This window comes from Panthera pardus, unplaced genomic scaffold, assembly GCF_024362965.1.
Source record: "Panthera pardus isolate Hobbes unplaced genomic scaffold, ASM2436296v1 HiC_scaffold_18, whole genome shotgun sequence".
Lineage (NCBI taxonomy): Eukaryota > Metazoa > Chordata > Mammalia > Carnivora > Felidae > Panthera > Panthera pardus.
In genome coordinates, this window is record NW_026526743.1 from 9,087,178 (window position 1) to 9,109,981 (window position 22,804).

At 38.9% G+C, this 22,804-nt stretch overlaps 3 pseudogenes; 1 reads left to right on the forward strand and 2 right to left on the reverse strand.

The window, feature by feature from the left end:
• Positions 1-1,404: 1,404 nt before the first annotated feature.
• Positions 1,405-15,490, reverse strand: LOC109261102 (60S ribosomal protein L9-like; annotated as a pseudogene).
• Positions 15,491-15,538: 48 nt separating this feature from the next.
• LOC109261101 (KRAB domain-containing protein 5-like) lies at positions 15,539-21,133 on the reverse strand (annotated as a pseudogene).
• Positions 21,134-22,458: 1,325 nt separating this feature from the next.
• LOC109261104 (cytochrome c oxidase subunit 7C, mitochondrial-like) lies at positions 22,459-22,804 on the forward strand (annotated as a pseudogene).

Below are 22,804 nucleotides of genomic sequence, written 5' to 3' on the forward strand. Positions count from 1 at the left end.
ATGACCTAAACTACCAAGTTTTGCAAAGTATGTAGATAAGCCAGAAATCCCATATACTGCTGGTGGGTGTGAAAATTAGTATAAAGATTTTGGCAAAGTATTGGGTACTATCTATAAAAGCTGAACACATCTGTATTTACCAGCAATATGCTCCCACATATATAGCCAGCAGATATGTGTGCATGTTCTACTAGAAGGCAAATTAAAGATTTTATATGCCAGTACTATTCATGACAGTTCTACACGGAGAATTCTTCACCTGCCCAGTAATAGTAGAATGATGAGATCAATGGATATTCACACAATGGAATTGGATCCATCCAGTCTAATGAATGATGCACAACAACGTGCAGTAAATACAGATAAATTCACAAGCAATAGATGGAAAGAAAAAAAGCCAAACAGAAGAGTTCTTCGTGCCTGATTACATTTACAAAAAAGTGCAAAAACGAGGACAGCAATCTATTATCTACATGTTAAAAGAGTGCTGGGCTTTGGGCAAAGCTACTGGGGACCTCAAGGGGGAATTTTGGAGGAAAAACGATATTCTGTTTCTTGATCTCAGGGGCTTATAGAGATGCGATCAGTTTGTGAAATTCCATTGAGCTGTGTGTTCACTTATGATCTGCACGTGTGACTTTAAAAAAGTGATCGAAAAAAATAGATATAAGTAAACAGATAAGTATCATAATGTACACATATTGACAAGTTGAAATTAAAAGTAGGAAGTAACTTCAAACTGTGACTAGACTTTGAAAGCATGCTTTAATTTCTAGCTAAACCATATGGTACTGAGTACACAGTGTTCACAGAGAAAGAATGAAATTTAGAATTATTTTCTTTTTTTTAATTTTTTTTTTAACGTTTATTTATTTTTGAGACAGAGAGAGACAGAGCATGAATGGGGGAGGGTCACAGAGAGAGGGAGACACAGAATCTGAAACAGGCTCCAGGCTCTGAGCTGTCAGCACAGAGCCCGACGTGGGGCTCGAACCCACGGACCGTGAGATCATGACCTGAGCCGAAGTCGGACACTTAACCGACCAAGCCACCCAGGCGCCCCTAGAATTATTTTCTTAAAATGCACACAGGAAAGCACATAAAACATAATAAAAAAAAATAGAGTGTAAGGGAAAATATAAAAAACTTGGTAAACCCAAACCCCAACATCTCCCTTAGAATATTAACATAAATAAACCAAATGTTCCTCCTAACATTTGCTTGACTATATTCAATTGGATTATTCCTAGAGCTGCAACTAAAACATGAGGATGAAAAGTTAAAAATAAATAAATAAAACCCATATTCATACACATATATAAGCATATGCAGATGTACATACATGTATATAGAATTATAAGATATTAGATTAAAAAATAAAATATTACAAATAAGTCTGGAAAATCATCCACCATCTTGCTTTTTCTGAAGCTGGACAACTGAGATCTTATTGATCAGATGCTGAGTTGTTCCTTTTTCAGAAATAGATACCATCCCAAAATTTTGTGATATCCTTGTTTTTAACAGTTGTGGCTTGCTGAATCAAAGCAGCTGGGTTTGGTACAAGTTCAATGACATTTCCTTCAAGAATTAACTTATTTTTAGGGGCTTGAGATACAGAACAAGCAACACCTGGCCTCATCCAAACCCTACAGATGTATTTTCCACCCGTGAAATTTTGAATTTTAGCAAGAGAACCATTCTCCTGAATAACCATGTTGGTGGGGAAGTGAGCATACGCAGACCTCATCTTGTTACAAAAGCCCAGTTAATGCCCTTCCTTGATAATGCACCGTACATGATGACAGATGGTGCGAACAGTAGCCACTTCTTTTCTATTTCCCCACCATTTGTCGACTCAGAGCCTCCTCTTTTTCCTTTCGAGGAGACTGAGTTCTACACTGATGTGATTGAAGTCCCTTCACAGGGTTCCTCTGGGGCCCTTCTCAATAACAGTGCGTTCCTCCAGAGTGATGTGGGTTTTTTTTGTTTTTTGCTTTTTAAAATTTTTTTTTAACGTTTATTTATTTTTGAGACAGAGAGAGACAGAGCATGAACAGGGGAGGGGCAGAGAGAGAGGGAGACACAGAATCCGAAACAGGCTGCAGGCTCTGAGCTGTCAGCACAGAGCCCAACGCGGGGCTCGAACTCATGGACCGTGAGATCATGACCTGAGCTGAAGTGGGACGCTTAACCGACCAAGCCACCCAGGCGCCCCTCAGAGTGTTGTTTGATGTCAACATTTTCTGTCATGTCTACAGTCGGCTGAGAATGGTCTTCATTCTCTCACTAATGCAGCAAGTGGGTACTATCTATAAAAGGGAAACATCCGTTTTTAGCTTATGAGATGGGGCACCTGGGTGGCTTGGTCGGTTAAGCTACTGACTTTGGCTCAGGTGTGATCTCACCATTCATGACTTCAAACCCTGCATCGGGCCCTCTATCATCAGCATGTGAAACCTGCTTCAGATCCTCTGCCCCAAACCCCTCTCTGCCTCTGCCTGACTTCACTCTCTCTCAAAAATAAACAAACATCAAAAAAATCTAGATCATGAGACATGAAAATATTGATTACAGAGGGGTGACATCATTAAGATGGTGAAATATATGGTTCCCACTTCAGTCTGTCTTGTAATAAGCTCAACTAGCAACTATTCACATAAGACACCATTGGGCAAATCTCAGTTCTCAGGAATGAGACTGAAGCACCCCTGGACCAGAGACCCCAGACCAGAGACCAAGGACAGCATTAGAGGGGTGCCTGGCTGGCTCAGTCGGTTGAACGTCCAACTTCAGCTCAAATCGTGATCTCGCAGTTTGTGAGTTTGAGCCCTGCATCGGGCTCTGTGCTCACAGCTCAGAGCCTGGAGACTGCTTTGGATTCTGTGTCTCCCCCTCTCTCTGCTCCTCCCCTGCTCATGCTCTGTCTCTTAATAATAAATAAATGTTAAAAAAAAATTTTTTAATATTAAAAAAAAAAAAGGACAGCATTAGAAGGGTAAGAAGAGCCATTTCACTTTGACCACAAGCACCTCCCCCAGGACAGCACAGTGCCCCACCATGAGAGACCACCTCAAACAATGATTCCTCCATCAAAAAGAGAGAGAGACCAAGGTGGGAATCCAACATTCTGCAAACGGCCGGCCTCTTCCTGGGTGGCCCACTTAGGTCTCCTATCAAGTGGATCCTTGGGGGAATCTATACTGCTGGACCATAGGGTATCATATAAGGATGGAGAAGGTGGGTAAGCCTTACAACAACCAGTGTTCAGATCTTGGAAGACTGTCAGAACAGACTGTGTTCCACCTTGTGGTGACACCCAATCAGAGATGTCAGTGACTCTGCCCACCCGCAGAGCTGAGATGGACCTACTTGGTCGAGGAGCTTTGTTAGCAGCTATGCCTGACTTGTGTCTCCAGCCAACAGGTTGAACTAGAGCATGGAAGCCATTCTATGGCCTGTCTCAGCAGGCATGCAAGTTGGAAGTCACCTCCCACTGCTGAGCATAGCGTCCAAACCTGCCCCACCATAAGTCTTCGCAGAGAACAGACTCTATGAAATGAGACTTCAAAGTGAAAATTCCAGCCCAAACCACACACATATAACCTGAGTGGCTTTCTGGTTGACTACTAAGAACCAGACATAGAGGTCAGACATCCAAAGTACAAGTGCAGGGAAGGTCTGGCACACACATGAGTTCACTTTCACATCTGGAAAACCAAAATTAGACACCTATGTGCCTGATTGCATTCTGCAATATGCTAATATTTTTACTGAGTAACACAACCATAAACGTGCCCCAGGACATTGGTTCTCAGAGTGGGTTCCATAGACAGGCACCTGACAATGTGTACAAAAGGGAACTGGGGGAGCTGTACCCCAGAACTACCGAAGTAGTAATGTGGGGACAGGCACAGCAATCTGATTTACAAGTTCACTTGGGGATTCTGACACTAATTTGAGAGCCTCTGTGGTAACAGGTAAGTTACAGGTCATCACAGGTAAATCACTGTTAGAATTGCTCTATGCTTGTGGTCATGCTAGTGTTGTCTCACACACACACACACACACACACACACACACACACACACAAGATCCACAAGACACATTCTCGTTATTCAAAAATAACAAAAGCCTGTCTTATTTTCCTCCTCTCCCTTCAGTCAATACCCTCCTTGAGCTTCCTGGAATGACCCCAAACACACTTCTGTTCATGCTCCTGAATGAAAGCAATCCAAATTAGAGTGAATTGGAACTTATTTAAATATTTTATCAAGTGAGTTATGAAATGCATACCAGACATTAACACATGGTATATATTATCATGGGATTGAATATAGCATTCTCACTATAGATCTGTATTTGATGATTTAAACATGAGACCATAAGTAATTGCAGGCTTAAGAAGTGCTTCATCAGCATTCCATTTGTATGCAGAATAAAATCCCTATGAAGTAAGGTTAAGGAAATTGTAAATTTTAGGGACTTAAAAAAAAATTTAAGTAGTTATTTATTCTTGAGAGAGAGAGATAGAGAGAGAGATAGAGCATGAGCAGGGGAGGGGCAGAGTGAGAGAGGGACACAGAATCTGAAGCAGGTTCCAGGCTCTGAGCTGTCAGCACAGAGCACAACACGGGGCTCGAACTCACGAGCCATGATATCATGACCTGAGCCGACGCTTAACTGACTGAGCCACTCAGGCGCCCCTACAGACTTTTTGTAATAACTAGTTTCAATGCAAAATGTGATTGCCTTTCTGTCAGATGCTGTGATACGGTTCAGAGAAAAAGAGCCCTTCACAAACATATGTCTACCTGTGTTACACTTATATATTTCTACTTAGACTGGCCCATATGTCAAAGTTCTTGTCAATGACTTGGAGGGAGAAGAGCCTTGGGGAGGATGGCCTTCCTTGAATGAAAACAAGACTTCAAAACAAATTCCCTAGCTCAATCAGATTTACACTGCCTCCTTTGCTGCATAGAACATACTGTGATGCCTGGTGGTGGTGTAGGTATCTTGGGGCCATGGGAGAGCAAATATGAGCACAACACCTGGGGGTAGACAATACAAGAGAGAAGAAATGGAAAACCCAGAGCACACCAAAGGGTGTCTGTGCCATTTTATCAGATATGAGCATCTACCTACTCACTGTATACATAACACAAAATCCACCTCTTTTCTATATATACACATCAGCCTTTTCATGGTATAGTTGACCATAAAATCAGAGGTACTGAAAAATGAATGATTAATCTTCATTTGAATCTATGTTAAATGTGAGTATAACATGCTACCAAACTTTATTCTATCAGTTTCTACAACTGATAAAAATCTTCTTTCCGCTTGGGTCAGAATGGGTGAAAGGATAGCATGGGCTGTGAAACAATGTAGGGACATCTAGACTAAAAAGTGGGTGGGCTGTTTGAAACAGAAATGTTCACAGCCCATGAACAGTGAACTGCTCCCTAACTAAAAGGTGCCTTATACACAGTCCAGAGCACGGGACTAGATTCATCACAAGCTGAAAGGGGAAAGGTGGAAGTGAAAGGGGTCCCTGCCAGCTGCAGATCAGCATCCTTGGAAAGTGATCCATTTATACTACATCAGACCTATACTGGGGTTTTATACCTGAGAGGCCAGTGCTTTGAGGAACTATCCACATGCCTTGCTGATTCTGATTATTCGTGTCCAGAAGACTTCTTCATCTTCAGTATGTACTCTGTCATGTGATATCTTAAAACAATGGCCATAATGTTTAAATATCCAATCTCCCCTTTCCATCCACTGCCACCCACCTGGGCCTGGGAAAGTACAGTTATCCCTGCCATCCAATAACAACAGTCCTCAGAACCACCAGGGAATTCATTAAATCATGAAGAAAGGATCTGATTCCCTCAATCCCAGGAAACCACATTTTCCAAGTCCCCATCTCTGTCACATTTTTCCATTACAAGTAGCTTCCTAAGACCTTGCAGTGACCAAGAGGGGCTCCCTACCAGATCTTTCTCTGCATCTCAAGAGTTCTCCATATTTGCTTCTAGTAGGATTTATCTTCCTCTTAAAGGATACCATCATCATGTTTTATCCTTCCCCACACATCTTAGTACCAAGTGCCTGAAACAATCCTGTGACCCATTGATGGTGTTTTCCTGTTCTTCCAATGAAGTGGTGACAACATAGTATTTAAGTCCCAAGTATGGCCATACATGATCCAGTGACCAACCATTTCCCATTGAATTAAAAAATTCCAAACTACTCCTAAGAGCCTAGAAGGGCCTACATGGCTTATATGGGAGGAGACAGCAGTGAAGATGGGGTCTCCATAACACAGGAAAGAAGGATAGCAGTGATGCCTACATCACTGGAATGGAGATGAGGACATCGAAGAACTGGAGATGATTTGGAAAGAAAACAAGTAAAGTTTATCCTTCTAAATTTAGACTCAGTAGTTCAGCCTTAGACAGGTGTCCTCTACCTAAATGAAGAACTCATGCCAATGCTTCAGCCTGGACATTTTATCTTTTACCCTGGGCTGCATCATCACTCTTAGTATTTGTTTTCTTCCTAAGTCAAGAACACCTACTAAGCACCCAGCACTGTCCCAAGTTTGGTTCCTTTAAATTAGTGTTAAAATAACACATGACTCATGAAATCTCCAAGTTTTCACCTAATCAAATTGTTCCAGTAAAGTGAATAACGTGGATGATGTCACTTCCAAGAAGGAAAAAGAACAGTAACTAAAAAAAATCTTACTTAGTATTCTTGTCCAGTTAAGAAGTAAAAGGGAGCAATTAAACCACACAGAATTAAATTACTGTGGAATTACTCCCATATTCAAATTAATTTTGGAACACCATGTCATTTCACGCAACGTATTCTTAAAATCCCTGAGCAAGTCATAAAAGCAACAATTCATGAACGTTGGAACAAGGGAAACAGAGTAGATCCTACATGAGTAATAAGTAGGTAGACAAGACAGGATTTGCATGGGGAGATTCTCAAACCAAGATACAAGTGATTTAGGAGAAATCAATTCAATACAATGTAGAGAAAATTATTCCCACTATGAATATATGACATTTTGCTTGCTAGGAAATCATCAATTTTGAAATCTGGAAATTACTTCATTTGATCTAATATTCCCTTTCATTCTGAAGATATAGATATACATGCATTTCTTCTTAATTTGTTCTCTTACTACAAGATATACCTTTAGCTTAATATAGCATATTATTTTCTGTGCATATCAAAACCAAAAAAACTGTGTTCAGTATCCTCAGAAAAGCAACATAAGCAAAGAAAAATATAGTGTAAAGTTTTAAAAACAGTGATTGAGAATTCTGTAGATATGGCTTATAACTATATTTGCAGTGACTTTGTTCAATTAGCAGTTAAGTAGAACCAGTACTTGGTAGTCATATGGATGGTGACCCATGGTTCAATAAAAGAAAACAAAGAAATTTAAATACATGAAGTTTGTTACCCTTAGATCCTGGAGAATGTACACAATATCCCTTGAGGGACAACATGGAGAGGTCAAGGCTGAGTGCAGGTAGACAGAATGGCAGGAACTGGGGCAGATGCCTTTTTTGGGGTGCATGGTTGGAGTGCTTTAGAGTTCCTGTGCTAAGTCTAGAATGCACAATTCAAATCAAAATGAGTGGAAAATGGTAAACTCTGAGAGAGTCTTCTGTAGGGGGTACACAAGGTAAATATATAGGGAGGGAGTGGACACTCATTCACAGAGGCTACTGGGGAAGTCATAGGAGGATCTTACCTTTGCTTGTGACTGTAGGGACTGTTATCTATAGTGTATTTGCTACTGGGCAGAGCTAGAGTCACTTCAAAAGCCCCTGCAGGCAGTCTAGTTGTACAAGATGGATTCCAAGGCAGCAGTATGAATTGATTAGCTACAGTCTCAATAATACTTCTATATCCTTATTAAAAATATCATAATGTTCCAGCAGTCACAATAAGGAAGAAAATATATGATATATGAACATAGGGAAAATAATCTCAAGTAATGGTCAGTGTACCCACCACTCATGCAGTTGAAAATCATGTGTAATTTTGACTCCCCAATACTTAATTTTAATAGCTTTAAAAAAATAAACAAAAAATAATAATAGCAGCTTTCTGTTGACAAGAAACGTTATGAAAACCAGTCAATTATTACACCTTTATATGTTATATATGTTACATATGGTATCCCTACAATAATGGAAGCTCAAGAAAATCAGAAGCAAGAGAAAATGCATTTACAGTACTGTACTATGAATAAATCTGACTGTAAGTGGACCCACACAGTTCAAACCCATGTTGATCAAGGGTCAAGTGTACTTTGTGTTACCATCTGTTAACCTGCAACAGTCCAGGGTTTGTGTAGGTTAAAACTTCATTTATTACACATCAGTGTTAACACATTAAAATCCATTCAGTGTTATTAATGAAAATATATTAAGTTCAAATGCACTCTAAACAAACCACTGCAAAATTACTGCATGATTCTTGGTTAAAATGCCCATGACAAGCATTCAAGAACCATTCTTGTTCCTGTGATATAAGGATCTGTGAGTTATACTTCCTACACTTTCAAATAATTATTCATTATTGAGTAAATGTGGATTATAATAATTTCATACCCTTTTATGGAAGAGTTAGCTATAATTTCCCCAGATATCTGAGAAAATTTTTTAAATTTCAACCACATAACTAATATTCTTGACTTGTATCAATTGTTATTATGAAAATACATCCAGATTTTAATGAACTGCCATTCTCCTTAAACAGCAACTAACACAACTATTTAAAATTCAAAATGTTTCTCTGTCTTACTTTATTTCAAATAATAATGCCCTGAACCCTTACTTCATCATGAGTTGTATCCCTCTTAGACATCAAACACAAACAGCATCTCCAAGTAGATTTTCTTCATACATTGTACACTACAGTCTCAATCTTCCATGGAAAAGTAGGTATGAATGAATTCCCCATCATAAAAGAGCCACTCATGTCTGTGAGACAACAATCAAATCATTTTGCACGCACACAAATAAAGGCATTGCATGACATGATTTAAGGGTGAAATTAATAGTATTTGTCATGCAAAAAAAAATCTCAAACATGGTCAATAGAAAAAAAAAAAAGAGACACACTGAAATTATTCCCCTCCAGACATCCATCTTTCCTTTAGACTTTCAGGCACATTAACAAATACAGTTGATCATTGAGTAAGATGGGTTTGAGCAGTGTGGGTCCAAGTAGATTTATTTTTTGACAAACACGTTGCAGTACTATAAATGTTTCCTCTCTGTTATGATTTCCTTAATCTTTTGTTTTTTCAAGCTTACTTAATTATAACAATACCATTTATAATACCGACAACAAAGAATGAGATGATTGACTGTTAATATTCTAGGTAAGACTTCTAGTCAACGATAGGCTATTTCTGTGGAAAACCAGGTATGGTTTTAATTTGGGGGACTCAAAAGTTACAGTAAGATTCTCAGGTGTGGTGGGGTCATACCCCCAATGCCTACATTCTCCAAGGTGAAAATGTAATTCATATTAGAGTTTTATATTCAGATTTTTCTCTATAATAAACGCTCTGATTTAGAATAGTGTCTGAAAAATGATATTGACCTATTGCTTTCTGCTGTGAAACCTCTCATTTTATTTAGATTTTGTTTTCCATTACATACTCTGCCAATTGTTTACAACTTTCATGTTTTTACCTGTTATAAAGACTCTTTTTTCCCTGAAGCATGTATTAAAAACAAAGGTCTTTCATCAACCATTACATTTATAGGGCTTCCAACCATTATGATTTCTCTGATGTTGAGTTAAGTGTTTGAAGCCAGATAAAGACATGACCATCATTCTTGTCATATGTAAGTTATCTCCCCAAGAGATACTGCCTCACGTTGGATATTTTTGGTTATGAATTAAATGCTTTACCATATTCTTTACATTTGTAGGGTTTCTTTCAGTATGCACACTACGATGTTCAGAAAGTTTATAGTTCTGCTTAAGGGCATTGTCACATTTTTGTAAACATTTTTCAGCCTTCTCTCCATAACATATTACCTAATTTTGATGTTTTGAGTGGTAAATGTTTTGCCACATTGTTTACATTTGTAAGATTTATTTCCATTATTAAATCTCTATTGTTGAGTGAGTTTTGAAGACTAGTTAAAAGGTTTGCCAGAGTTACTACATTTGTAAGTCTTCTGCCCAGTAAAGATACAATAATGTACAATAAGATTTGAGCTTTTATAAAAGACTTTCCCACATTTATTACTTTTATACTGGTTCATTGGAAACTGAGTTTTCTGATGTTTACTAGGATTTGACCCTTAACTGACATTTTTTCCCAGATTCATTGCATTAGTAAGTTTTATCTCCACTACAAATACCTCAGTAATTACGGAAGACTGAGTCCTCACTAAAGACCTTCCTAAAATCACAATACATAAAAACTTGCTCCAAATTAAGTGTCATGTGATAACTATAGAACAGTGATGTTGGGATAAAGACCTTCTGAAGTTTATCAAAATTAGACGTTAGAATGAGGAGGGATTATGTGTTGGTGGGAGAATAATGAATACTCTGAAAAGATCTTCTCAAAATCACATGTAGAATTTTTATCTTTATTCTTAAATGTCTAACTTTCAGAAATATTTCAGTGAATTACTAATCCAATCTTGTATTTGAAACGGTTTCAATGATTACTTTCGGCATGGTTTAGGTGACTTTCCAGAATTTCCAAATGTCCTTCTAGAGAATATGAAGGATTACGAAATGGATTTTGGGGGCACCTGGGTGGCTCAGTTGGTTGAGTGTCCAATTTCACCTCAGGTCATGATCTCACAGTTTGTGAGTTCGAGCCCCACATTGGGCTTTGGGCTGACAACTCAGAGCCTAGAGCCTGCTTCAGATTGTGTCTCCCTCTCTCCCTGCCCCTCCCCTGCTCACGCTGTCTCTCTCAAAAATAAATAAACATCTTTTTAAAAATGGATTTTGGTCCTTGGGTTCAAAGACACTTTCTGCAAATATCACTGACTTAAGGTAGTGTTTTCCCCCAAATGTTTTATACTCTTGATCTCCTCTAGCAGTAAGGATTTCCTCATGGATAATTGTCCCAGTTTGGTTATATCCATCATAATATCTGTTCTGCCCATCACTACCTCCCACCACCTTCCCAGTGATTCATTAAGTATAAATACTCAAGGCCACAGCTTCCATATTTTCCCATATCATTCTATGGAATGAATCTCCTTTGCTTGTCTGCCAACAGGCCTAGGGTGTTATGGAAAGATGCAACCAAAAGATACAAAGTAAGTTATCCCATTTGTTACACTAACATGCATGTACATTAAAATGCTAATGTGCAAAATTAATTGTTTTTTATTTTTTTTAATTTACATCCAAATTAGTTAGCATATAGTGCAACAATGATTTCAGGAGTAGATTCCTTAATGCCCCTTATCCATTTAGCCCATCCCCCCTCCCAAACCCCCTCCAGGAACCCTCTGTTTGTTCTTCATATTTATGAGTCTTTTGTGTTTTGTCTCCTTCCCTGTTTTTATATTATTTTTGCCTCCCTTCCCTTGGGTTCATCTGTTCTGTCATCTTAAAGTCGTCATATGAGTGAAGTCTTATGATATTTGTCTTTCTCTGACTGACTAATCTCACTTTGCACAATACCCTCCAGTTCCATCCACGTAGTTGCAAATGGCAAGATTTCATTCTTTTTGATTGCCGAGTAATACTCCATTGTGTATATATACCACATCTTCTTTATCCGTTCATCCATCGAGGGACATTTGGGCTCTTTCCATACTTTGGCTATTGTTGATAGTGCTGCTATAAACATGGGGGTGCATGTGTCCCTTCAAAACAGCACACCTGTATCCCTTGGATAAATGCCTAGTAGTGCAATTGCTGGGTCATAGGGTAGTTCTATTTTAGTTTTTTGAGGAACCTCCATAATGTTGTCCAGAGTGGCCTCACCAGCTTGCATTCCAACAAAATTAATTTTTTTTAAGGTTTACTTATTTTTCAGAGACAGAGAGAGAGAGAGAGAGAAAGCAGGGGAGGAGCAGAGAGAGAGGGGGAGACATAGAGTCCAAAGCAGGCTCCAGCTGTCAACACAGAGCCTGACAGGGCTCAAACCCACAAACCATGAAATCATGACCTGAGCTGAAGTTGGAAGCTTAACTGGCTGAGCCATCCAGGTACCCCACTAACGTGCAAAATTAATACTCATAACAGGACATCAGCAGAATGGAGGAATAGGAAGCAACCTGGACTTTACTCCCCCGTGGAGACAAAAATGGACCACATTACCTTTTGGAAGCTAGTTAGGAGAACATAGCACACCCAGGCAAGTACAAATGAAGAGCCACATCAAAGAGACAAGAAAAGTTTGTGACACTTACACACAACAGCTGTTCACCCTCTGTGGCATTCCATGGCAAGACTGAAAAAACGGTTACCCCTCATCAGGAGAGAAACAAGTAAATGACCTGTATATTCAGTGATCTTGCTTCTTTGCAGCTGCCTAGGGGGCTTGTTTCTGTCACACAGGACATGGAAGCAGAGGGAATGACAGCACCCTCTGGATGCACTGTGGTGGCTGCTCAAACAAAAGGTGACTGTTTGTTTAAACAATGAAAAGACTACAGAGCGAGGACACACAGAGAGAGGAAGGTATCATGGGCTCTAAAGAAGTAGTTACACTTTTGTAAACTGGAAAATTACAAAATTTCAGACTTTGCAAATGCCCAGAAGATGTATGACAGGCCCCAGAATTACTATTATTTTTGTTCTCCTGTACAAAGCAAGTCCATAATCCTGGGCCCAGAGGCTTTTTATTTTTGTTTTTGTTTTTAATTCCCAAATGTCAGTAGAAGATCACAAGCCATACAAAGAAATAGAAAACTGTGTTCTAATCAGAGGAACAAAATAAATCTCTAAAACTGGCCCTAAATTAAGAAAGAACTTGGGGTGCCTGAGTGGCTCAGTTGGTTAAGTGTCCAACTTCAGCTCAGGTCATGATCTCACGGTTTGTGAGTTCGAGCCCCGTGTAGGGCTCTGTGCTGACAGCTCAGAGCCTGGAGCCTGCTTCGGATTCTGTGTGTCCCTCTCTCTGCCCCTCCCCTGCTCATGCTCTGTCTCTCAATAATAAATAAACATAAAAAAAATTACAAAAAAAAAAAAAGAACCATAAGTTTCCTGACAAAGAATTCAAATAACCATCATAAAGATACTCATGGAAGGAGAGAAAACAGGTAACTAAATGATGTCAGGACAACTATGCAGGACCAAAATGTAAACCCAAAGAGACAGCAAGTATATCAACCAGAAATTGGGAGCTGAAGAGTACCATCACTGAATTTAAAAATACACTAAGGGGTGAGCAATAGACTTGATCAAGCAGAAGAAAGAATCAGACAATCTAAAGACCCTTTTTGTTATCTACTGAGAAACAAGAAAAATGTGGAAAAGGAATGAGGATAAGTGACCCATGGGACACCAACAAGTGAACCAGTATGTACATTACAGGGACCCATAAGGAGAGGAGAGTGAAAGGGGACAGAGCATTTCCATGAAGAAGTAAAGGCTGGTACTTCCCATGCATGTGGAAAAAAGAGACAAATTCAATGAGCTCAATAAATTCAAAGTAAGATAAATGTCAACATGAACACAATGACACATTATAATTAAACTATCAAAAATCACAAGTGATAAGAGAATTTTGAAAAGCATGACAAAAGCAACTCTTCTTGTACAAGAGAGCTCCTGTAAGATTATTAGTGGGGTTCTCAGCAGACCTGATAGGAAGAAGCGCATGGGACAATGTATTCAAGTACTGAATGATCAAAAAATATCCACCGAGAATCCCTATTTGGCAAAACTGTTTTCCATGAAAGTAGAAATGAAGACTTTGCCCAGTAAAAACCTCTGTATGTTTACCAGTAGACCTGTCCTATACATGTTCAAGGAAGTCTTAGTTAAAATAGGATTCTAGGGGCGCCTGGGTGGCTCAGTCGGTTAAGCGGCCGACTTTGGCTCAGGTCATGATCTCACGGTCCGTGAGTTCAAGCCCCGCATCGGGCTCTGTGCTGACAGCTCAGAGCCTGGAGCCTGTTTCAGATTCTGTGTCTCCCTCTCTCTGACCCTCCCCTGTTCATGCTCTGTCTCTCCCTGTCTCAAAAATAAATAAAACGTTAAAAAAAATAAATAAATAAAATAAATAAAATAAAATAGGATTCTAAACAGTAATTAAAATGACACAACACAAAGCTCTCTGCTAAATATAAATATTTACACAATTATAGAAATCTGTAAGGTTGTAATGAAGCAGCACAACTCACTTTTATTTCTGCTACAGAATTTTTTTAAATAAAAGTATAACAATCATAAATCTAGGTAATAAAATACACAACATAAAAGACAGAACTTGTGATATCAGGAACTTAAGGTGGGTGCAGGGGTGGAGTTGATAAGTAGAAGAGTTTTGTATGCAATTGACAATATCACTTTATAATGATTTGTTATCTTTAGAATGTTTTAGTAATCTCTAAGGTAAAGTGATGAAAATACATTCAGAGGATGCAAAAGTTAATGAGAATGGTATCAAAACATGAGATGGGTAGAACAAAATTAAGGATAAAATATAATACCTAATCTTGGGAAAGAGCATAAAGATGATTCATATTTGGGTAACACACACATTGTCCAAAAACGTCCTAAGGTGAGAAATGCCATTCTGGGACAAACTACATAGGTAAAAGAGAAAGCACAATTCTGCCCCTCTCCTGCTTACACATATGCGTGCGCTCTTTTTCTCTCTCTCTCTCTCAAAATAAATAAATAAACATTTAAAAAATAAAAATAAAAAAATAGATAAATTATAGAAAGTCACATTTAAAAGGAAACCTTCTATGGAACAATAATTTTAAGGGGGAGGAGTTAAGATGGCTGAGGAGTTGGGAGACCTTAAGCTTGTCTCTTTCCTTGAACACAGCCAGATAGTTATCAAATCATTCTAAACACCGATGAAATCAATCGGAGATCTGAGAGAACAAAAACTGCAAGACTACAAGTAAAAAGTGACCACCTTTCAGCAAGTAGGAAGTTCAGAGAGTTTACCCAGGGACATACTGCTCTGGGTATGGCCCAGGGAGGGAGCCTAATATGGAGGCCACTGCAAAGTAGTATAAGCTGTGGAGCACAAAATCTGAACTTGTAGCAGTCTGCTACTGTAGGGGGAGTGCCTGACTTAAAGGTGTTCATGTGGTGAAGAGGGGCAGAATGCCAGGAGTGACAGGGTGATCTGAGGATTTCTGGGGTCTCAGGAAAGATGGGTTGTGCCAACACGCTGGGATATTTCCAGGCATGAGATGGGACTCACTCTGGCTGAGGGTGGCAAGCAGGGGTGCCGGCTTTCTGCTGTTTTGACATAAACTCTGAACAGCTGCATAGTCACATGACTTTTTTTAAGATGGGCTGGCAAAAGCATGGCCAGACGCTACCCCAGAGGAACGGCGTGGGTCCACACTGTGGGAATCCATAAAATTGGGGGTTTTGAAATTCAGTTGCTGCCTGCAATAAAAAAGCTTGGACATAGTCAGGGTGACCGCGAGGTTCTGACAGAAACTGGGGACACAAGAGGGATGATTAGTTGCTCTTTAATCAGGTTTCCCCTTAAGAGTGGGGGTCATGAACTTTAAGCTCTGGGGCTACAGAATGGGAAAACCCCATATTCATTCTGTCATTCAGAACTGAAAGCCTACAGGGAGCAAAACAGCCCCACCTAGTAGAGGCCACTGCCACTTACACCAAAACCCACTCCCTTGCAATCTGGAGGTGCATTTCCACTGGAACAATTTAACCTGAGAATCAGCACAGCAGGCCCCTCCCCCAGAAGACCAGCACAAACAACTCACTTGCACCAACTCTACACTAACAGACTTTACCTCTAGGGGAAATAGGATCTAACTTCTCTTTTATTTCTATTCTTTATTGTTTATTATTATTTTCTTCATTTATTTTCTTATTTTTTCAATTCCCTTTGTTACTTTTTAGTATTATTTTTTAAGTTTTTTTTACATTTTTAATTGTTTGTTTGTTTGTTTGTTTGTTTGTTTGTTTAGATCAAGCTTGGGAGGGGCAGAGAGAGAGGAAGACAGAAATTCCAAGCAGGCTCCAGGCTGTTGGCACAGAGCCTGATGCAGGACTCAAACTCACAAACTGTGAGACCATGACTTGAGTTCAAATCAAGAGCTGGATGCTTAACTGACTGAGCCACCCAGGTGCCCTTATTTTTAATTTTTATATATACATATTATTTTTATTTTGATCTAATTAGTTGTTTTCATTTCATTTTATTATATTTTATTTTATTCTTGGATCTAGATTCTTTTAACAAGCAGAAAAAACACACAAGATCTAGTTTGTTTTTTCATTTTGTTTTGTTTTGTTTGTTTTCTTTCTTTTCTTTCTCTCCTCTTTTCCTTTCTGGACAAAATGATGAGATGGAGAAACTCATCCCAAAAGAAAGAACAGGCAATAGAACTCACGGCCAGGAATTTAATCAACACAAATACAATCAAAATGTCTGAACTAGAATTTAAAACCACGATTATAAGAATACTAGCTGGGGATGGAAAAAAAAGCATAGAAGACACCAGAAAATCCCTTTCTGCAGAGATAAAAGAACTAAAATTTAGGCCAAAATTAAAAATGCTATAACTAAGATGCAATCTCGGATGGATGCCATGACATGACAGTGAGGATGGATGAAGCAGAGTAGTAAATCAGTGATATAGAAGATAAAATTACATGGGAATGCAAGCTGGTGCAGCCATTCTGGAAAACAGTATGGAGGTTCTTCAAAAAATTAAAAATATAACTACCCTATGACCCAGCAATAGCACTACTAGGTATTTATCCAAGGGATACAGGCATGCTGTTTTGAAGGGACACATGTACTCCCATGTTTATAGCAGCACTATCAACAATAGCCAAAGTATGGAAAGAGACCAAATGACCATCGATGGATGAATGGATAAAAACGACGTGGTATATATATATATATGTATGGAGTATTACTCAGCAATCAAAAAGAATGAAATCTTGCCATTTGCAACTGCGTGGATGGAACTGGAGGGTATTATGCTAAGTGAAATTAGTCAGTCAGAGAAAGACAAATATCATATGACTTCACTCATATGAGGACTTTAAGAGACAAAACAGATGAACATAAGGGAAGGGAAATAAAAATATATAAAAACAGGGAGGGGGACAAAACATAAGAGACTCTTAAATATGGAAACAGAGGGTTACTGGAGGGGTTGTGGGAGGAGGGATGGGCTAAATGCATAAGGGGCATTAAGGAATCTACTCCTGAAATCATTGTTGCACTGTATGCTAAGTGATGTGGATGTAAATTTTAAAAAATAAAATTAATAAAATTAAATAAATAAATAAATAAATAAATAAATAAATAAATGATAAAATTATGGAAAATAATGAAGCAGAAAAAAGAAGGAAACACAGGCAAAAGATCACAGTACAAGACTTAGAGAAATCAGCAACTTATTAAAGAATTACATTCGTATCATAGAAGTCCCAGAAGTAAAGAGAAAGAAAAGGGGGCAGAAGGATTTGTGAGCAAAGTATAGTTGAAAACTGCCCTAATCTGTGGAAGGACACAGACATCAAAATCCAAGAAGCACAGAGAACTTCCATTAAATTCAACAAAAGCAGACCATCACCAAGACATACCATAGTCTTGCCATAGGCCACAATTAACAACTTAGGAAACAACATATGTTGGCAAGGATGCAAAGAAAGGGGAACCCTCTTGCACTGTTAGTGGGAATGCAAACTGGTGCAGCCACTCTGGAAAACAGTATGGAGGTTCCTCAAAAAAGCTTAATATAGAACTTCTCTATGACCCAGCAATTGCACTATTAGGTATTAACTAAAAGGATACAAAAATACAGATTTGAAATGGTGCAGGCACCACAATGTTTATAGCAGCATTATCAACAACAGCCAAACTATGAAGAGAGCCCAAACGTCCATCAAGTAATGAATGTATAAGGAAGATACAGTGTGTATGTGTTTATATAGAATGGAATATTACTCAGCCATCAAAAAGAATGTACTCTTGCATTTACAATGGTGTGGATGAAGCTAGAATGTATTATAGTAAGTGAAGTCCATTACAGAAAGACTAATACTATATGATTTCACTCATATGTGGAATTTAGAAACAAAACAGATGAACATATGGGAAGGGGGTGGAAGAGAAGAGAATTTTATTGGCAAAGTGCATAAAGCTGATTCATATTTGAGTTACACTCACATTATCCAAGAATGTAATGAGTTGAAATTTATCCTATAACAAAATACACATGTGGAAATGAAACCACAACTAACTAATACTGTGGAAAGTCACATATAAATGGAAGCTGATTACTATGGAATTGCAAAAACAGAATAAGACAAAATTTAACCCAAAAAATTCTACATAAAAAAGATGTATTATTTAAAAGGAAACCTACTGGGGCGCCTGGGTGGCTCAGTTGGTTAAGCGGCCGACTTCGGCCCAGGTCATGATCTCGCAGTCCGTGAGTTCGAGCCCCGCGTAGGGCTCTATGCTGACAGCTCAGAGCCTGGAGCCTGTTTCAGATTCTGTGTCTCCCTCTCTCTGACCCTCCCCCGTTCATGCTTTGTCTCTCTCTGTCTCAAAAATAAATAAACGCTAAAAAAAAATTTAAAGGAAACCTACTATGTATACAACTATAATTTTTAACAGTGACCGTGTACCCATGAAAAACAAGCATTTTGAATTATAGACATGTCTTCATTGATAGTAAAATTATAAAGAATATTCATTAAAATCCACCATGAAAAGCTATGATAAAAATTTTTATAAATAAGCACTTGTAAGACATGAAAAATATATTGTTATTAATATATTCCTCCTCATACAGAGTTTAAGGCTATAATCCCACATTTAGAACCAAGCAGAAAAACAAAAACTTTTCATTTCTAAACAGACAAATACCATCAAAGTTGTAAAATATGTTGACAATCACTTTATAAAAATTAAATATTTGGGATTAAATTCAGATACATTCTGAGGAAAGTAGAAAAAATCGTACTGATTAATTTTTCCTGAAGTAAAATTACATGTATGAACAAATCTTTTTTATTCAATGAGAATTTTACTAATTATCTATTTTACTTCTTATAAAGCACATGCCAATGTCATAGCAGAATTTTTGATTTAATAAATCAGAAATGAATCTCATATGTATATAATTAGAAAGTAACAAATATATGACAAAGTCATAGGAACTTCTTATAAGACAAAATTATGAAATGATGCAATTATTAAGAAACAAGTTAACAATTGAGAATTTATTTTACACTGTGAGTTCTAAGTTTTAATGTTCTAGTTCCCCTATGGCATTAATTTATATAAGATTCTAAGAAACAAAAAGATACATTAAATGATTTCATCATTGAGGAATGAAACACATGGAGTGGAAATTTCTAGTTTTAGCTAATACAAAAAAAAAATGAACTTTTGAAGTGAAATAAAGGACTAGATTCTCTCATTTTAGGGAGGTGTTTTGTTATCTGATGAAATTACCTAGCACCATTCTGTGTAAAACCTTTGTAACATTGGAAATCATAAATCAGTAAACACATGATATTGGTCTCCAGTGTTCCAGGATTTCTGTACCAAACCACAATATGCCCACACTACCCTGATACACTTCTCACAGGAGGCAAAGCAGAATTTAGAAAAGCTTTAGCATAAAGTTCCTCATAAATATGGAGATTTCCCCGGGGCCCTCAAAGCAATGGAGCAGCTCTCAGAATATGGAGGCCCTCATGATGCAAGGAAAGTCTCCTGGCCCTCGCAGTGGACAGGATGGGCCATCACTGGAGCTAAAGTCAAATCCTTACAGAACATAGAGCATGATAATGTTGGATACCAGATGTTTTATCATGAGAGGGAGAGACCTAAAACTAGGCTTCTCAGACTTTTATTCAAGGAGAGCTACTGGAACCACATTTTAAGGTCTATCTTCCTCCTTCACATTTGGACCCCACCTCTGTCATCTGCTTCATTCATTCAACCTACCTGGGTGTCAGGCTACCTTCTCCTTTCTCTTCACTCCCCATAGCTCCTTCTTTTGCTCCAAAAAGGTGTCTAGGTCTGGCTTAGACACAAGACCTGTTTAGTAGAAAAAAGAAATGAGTATTGTTAGAGATTCTAACTTTCAATCCAGTATTGCACTCAGCAGATGAGAGAGGACATTGTAAAATTCTAAGAAATGATTTCCCAAAGGCTGTTACCCAATAGCCCCTTTAGAACACATAGGAGGGATTTCCAATGTTCAGATCTTGACCTCCACTTCCAAGTACTAGACACAATGATAAAGAGTGGAGGGGCACCTGGGTGGCTCAGTCAGTTAAGCGGCCGACTTCGGCTCAGGTCATGATCTCGCGGTCCGTGAGTTCGAGCCCCGCGTCAGGCTCTGTGCTGACAGCTCAGAGCCTGGAGCCTGTTTCAGATTCTGTGTCTCCCTCTCTCTGACCCTCCCCCATTCATGCTCTGTCTCTCTCTGTCTCAAAAATAAATAAATGTAATAAAAATTTTATTAAAAAAAAGAGTGGAAATTGGAGTTTGAGATGTGGGCAGGACCATTTTATGTCACTTAATGTTTAGAATTGCCACTAATCTACAGAAATGATGTTACTCTAAGGAAGAGGAAGCTAAAGCTGAAAAGGAAACATCATGAAGATATTTCTTTACATCTACAAACTCCTACTTCTTTCCCTTACTGCAGGGATCTGAATCCCAGTCATGCAAAGAAGAAGCTTCCAAGAGACTCTTCAAAGGAAGGAACAAAACCCGGAGTGTGGTTTGGGAAGTCTAGAGGGAGTTATCCTCACCCAAAAAGAGGAGGTGTCCATGGGTCTCTAACATCACATCCCTGTACAGTTCCCCCTGACTGTGATTTATGAATCTCCATTCCTCCTGAGAGAATTCTACAGCCACATCTCTGAAGGTCAGCACTCCCTGCAACAAATACCACAGTTACCAAGTGGACACAGGCAGAGTTCATAATGGTACCTATGATGAAAGAGGGAGTTAATGTCACCAGCTAGACTCCAAGACCTGACCTTTACTGCTTACCTGCTTGTACCCACTGACCTTAGCCCCTCATTTTACTTAACCTCTTCTTTCCATCTTATCTTTCACTTCAGGCCATAGTCTCATGGTCATAGTCTCCCATGAGGGGAGATAGAAACTAACAAAAGGTAATGACTGCCCTGAGGAAGAGCTTGGGCAGGCCCAGGTTGAGATTACTCCCCACTTATATCTAAGCAGATCAACTATGGAGTAACTCATGGAGTGAGGACTTGCCTTGACCTCATTGTAATACCAAAATCTCCACGTAAGAGGGAGCACAAACCTTATTTACATAATATACGAAGCATGATAGAACTGGTTTCTTTTTTTTTTTTTTAAGTTTATTTATTTATTTTGAGAGAGACAGAGAAAGTGGGAGAGGAGGGGAAAGAGAAGTAGACAGAGAATCCTATGCAGGCTCTGTGCTGTCCATGCAGAGCCTGATGCAGGGCTCAAACCCACAAAACTGTGAGATCATGACTTGAGCTGAAACCAAGAGTCGGACACTTACCTGACTGAGCCAACCAGGTGCCCCTCGAACTTCTTTCTTTTTAAAAAAATTTTTAATATTTATTTTTGAGAGAGAAACAGAGCACAAATGGAGGAGGGACAGAGAGAGAAGGAGACAGAATTTGAAGCAGCTCCAGGCTCTGAGCTGTCAGCATAGAGCCCAACATGGGGCTTGAACTCACAGACTGGACTGTGAGAGCATGACCTGAGCAGAAGTTGGTCACTCATCTGACTGAGCCTACCAGGTGCCCCTAGAATTGCTTTCTCAAGGCTCATGTGTGACCTTATGCCCAACTCTACATAGATGATAAAGCTCCCCTTTCCAAATATCCATCCTAACCTTAAATAAAAGGAAATCATTCCCCCTTACTCTGTGAGTCTGTTTTAGAAGTTATTCCCTGTGGGGGTGCCTGGGTGGCTCCGTTGGTTAAACATCCAACTCTTGATTTCCCTTGGGTCATAATCTCACAGTTCATGAGTTCGAGCCCCACATGGGGCTCAGCACTGATAGCAAGGAGCCTGCTTAGGATTTTCTCTCCCTCCCTCTCTCTCTGCCCCTGTCCCACTGGTACTATCTCTCTCTCTCAAAATAAACAAACTTAAAAAAAAAAAAAAAACACAACCTTACCCCTCTGTCTCTTACACACCAGGGAACAACATGTCTTGAAAAGAGGACTTGGTATGCTGATGTTATTCCTACCATCTGGAATCTCTGCGCCTTTCACAGAACTTCCAACAGCACTATGTCGGGACAGAGCATCCAAGGGTTCACAACATCTGTGGTCCATAGGAGCCACTATGAGGAGGGCCCAGGGAAGAATTTGCCATTTTCAGTGGAAAACAAGTGACAGTTACTAATTATGATGACTATGTATTTTGGATCTGGATTTGCTGCCCCCTTTTTTATGGTAAGACACCAACTGCTTAGCAAATAAGGATGTTTTCATTAATCCATTACACAGATGTGGAAAGGAGCATTTTAAGAGATGCAGTCTCTTTGAAAAATGGATCAAACTCTTGAATACAACATACTCAATATGTTTGTAAATAAACTTATGGCAT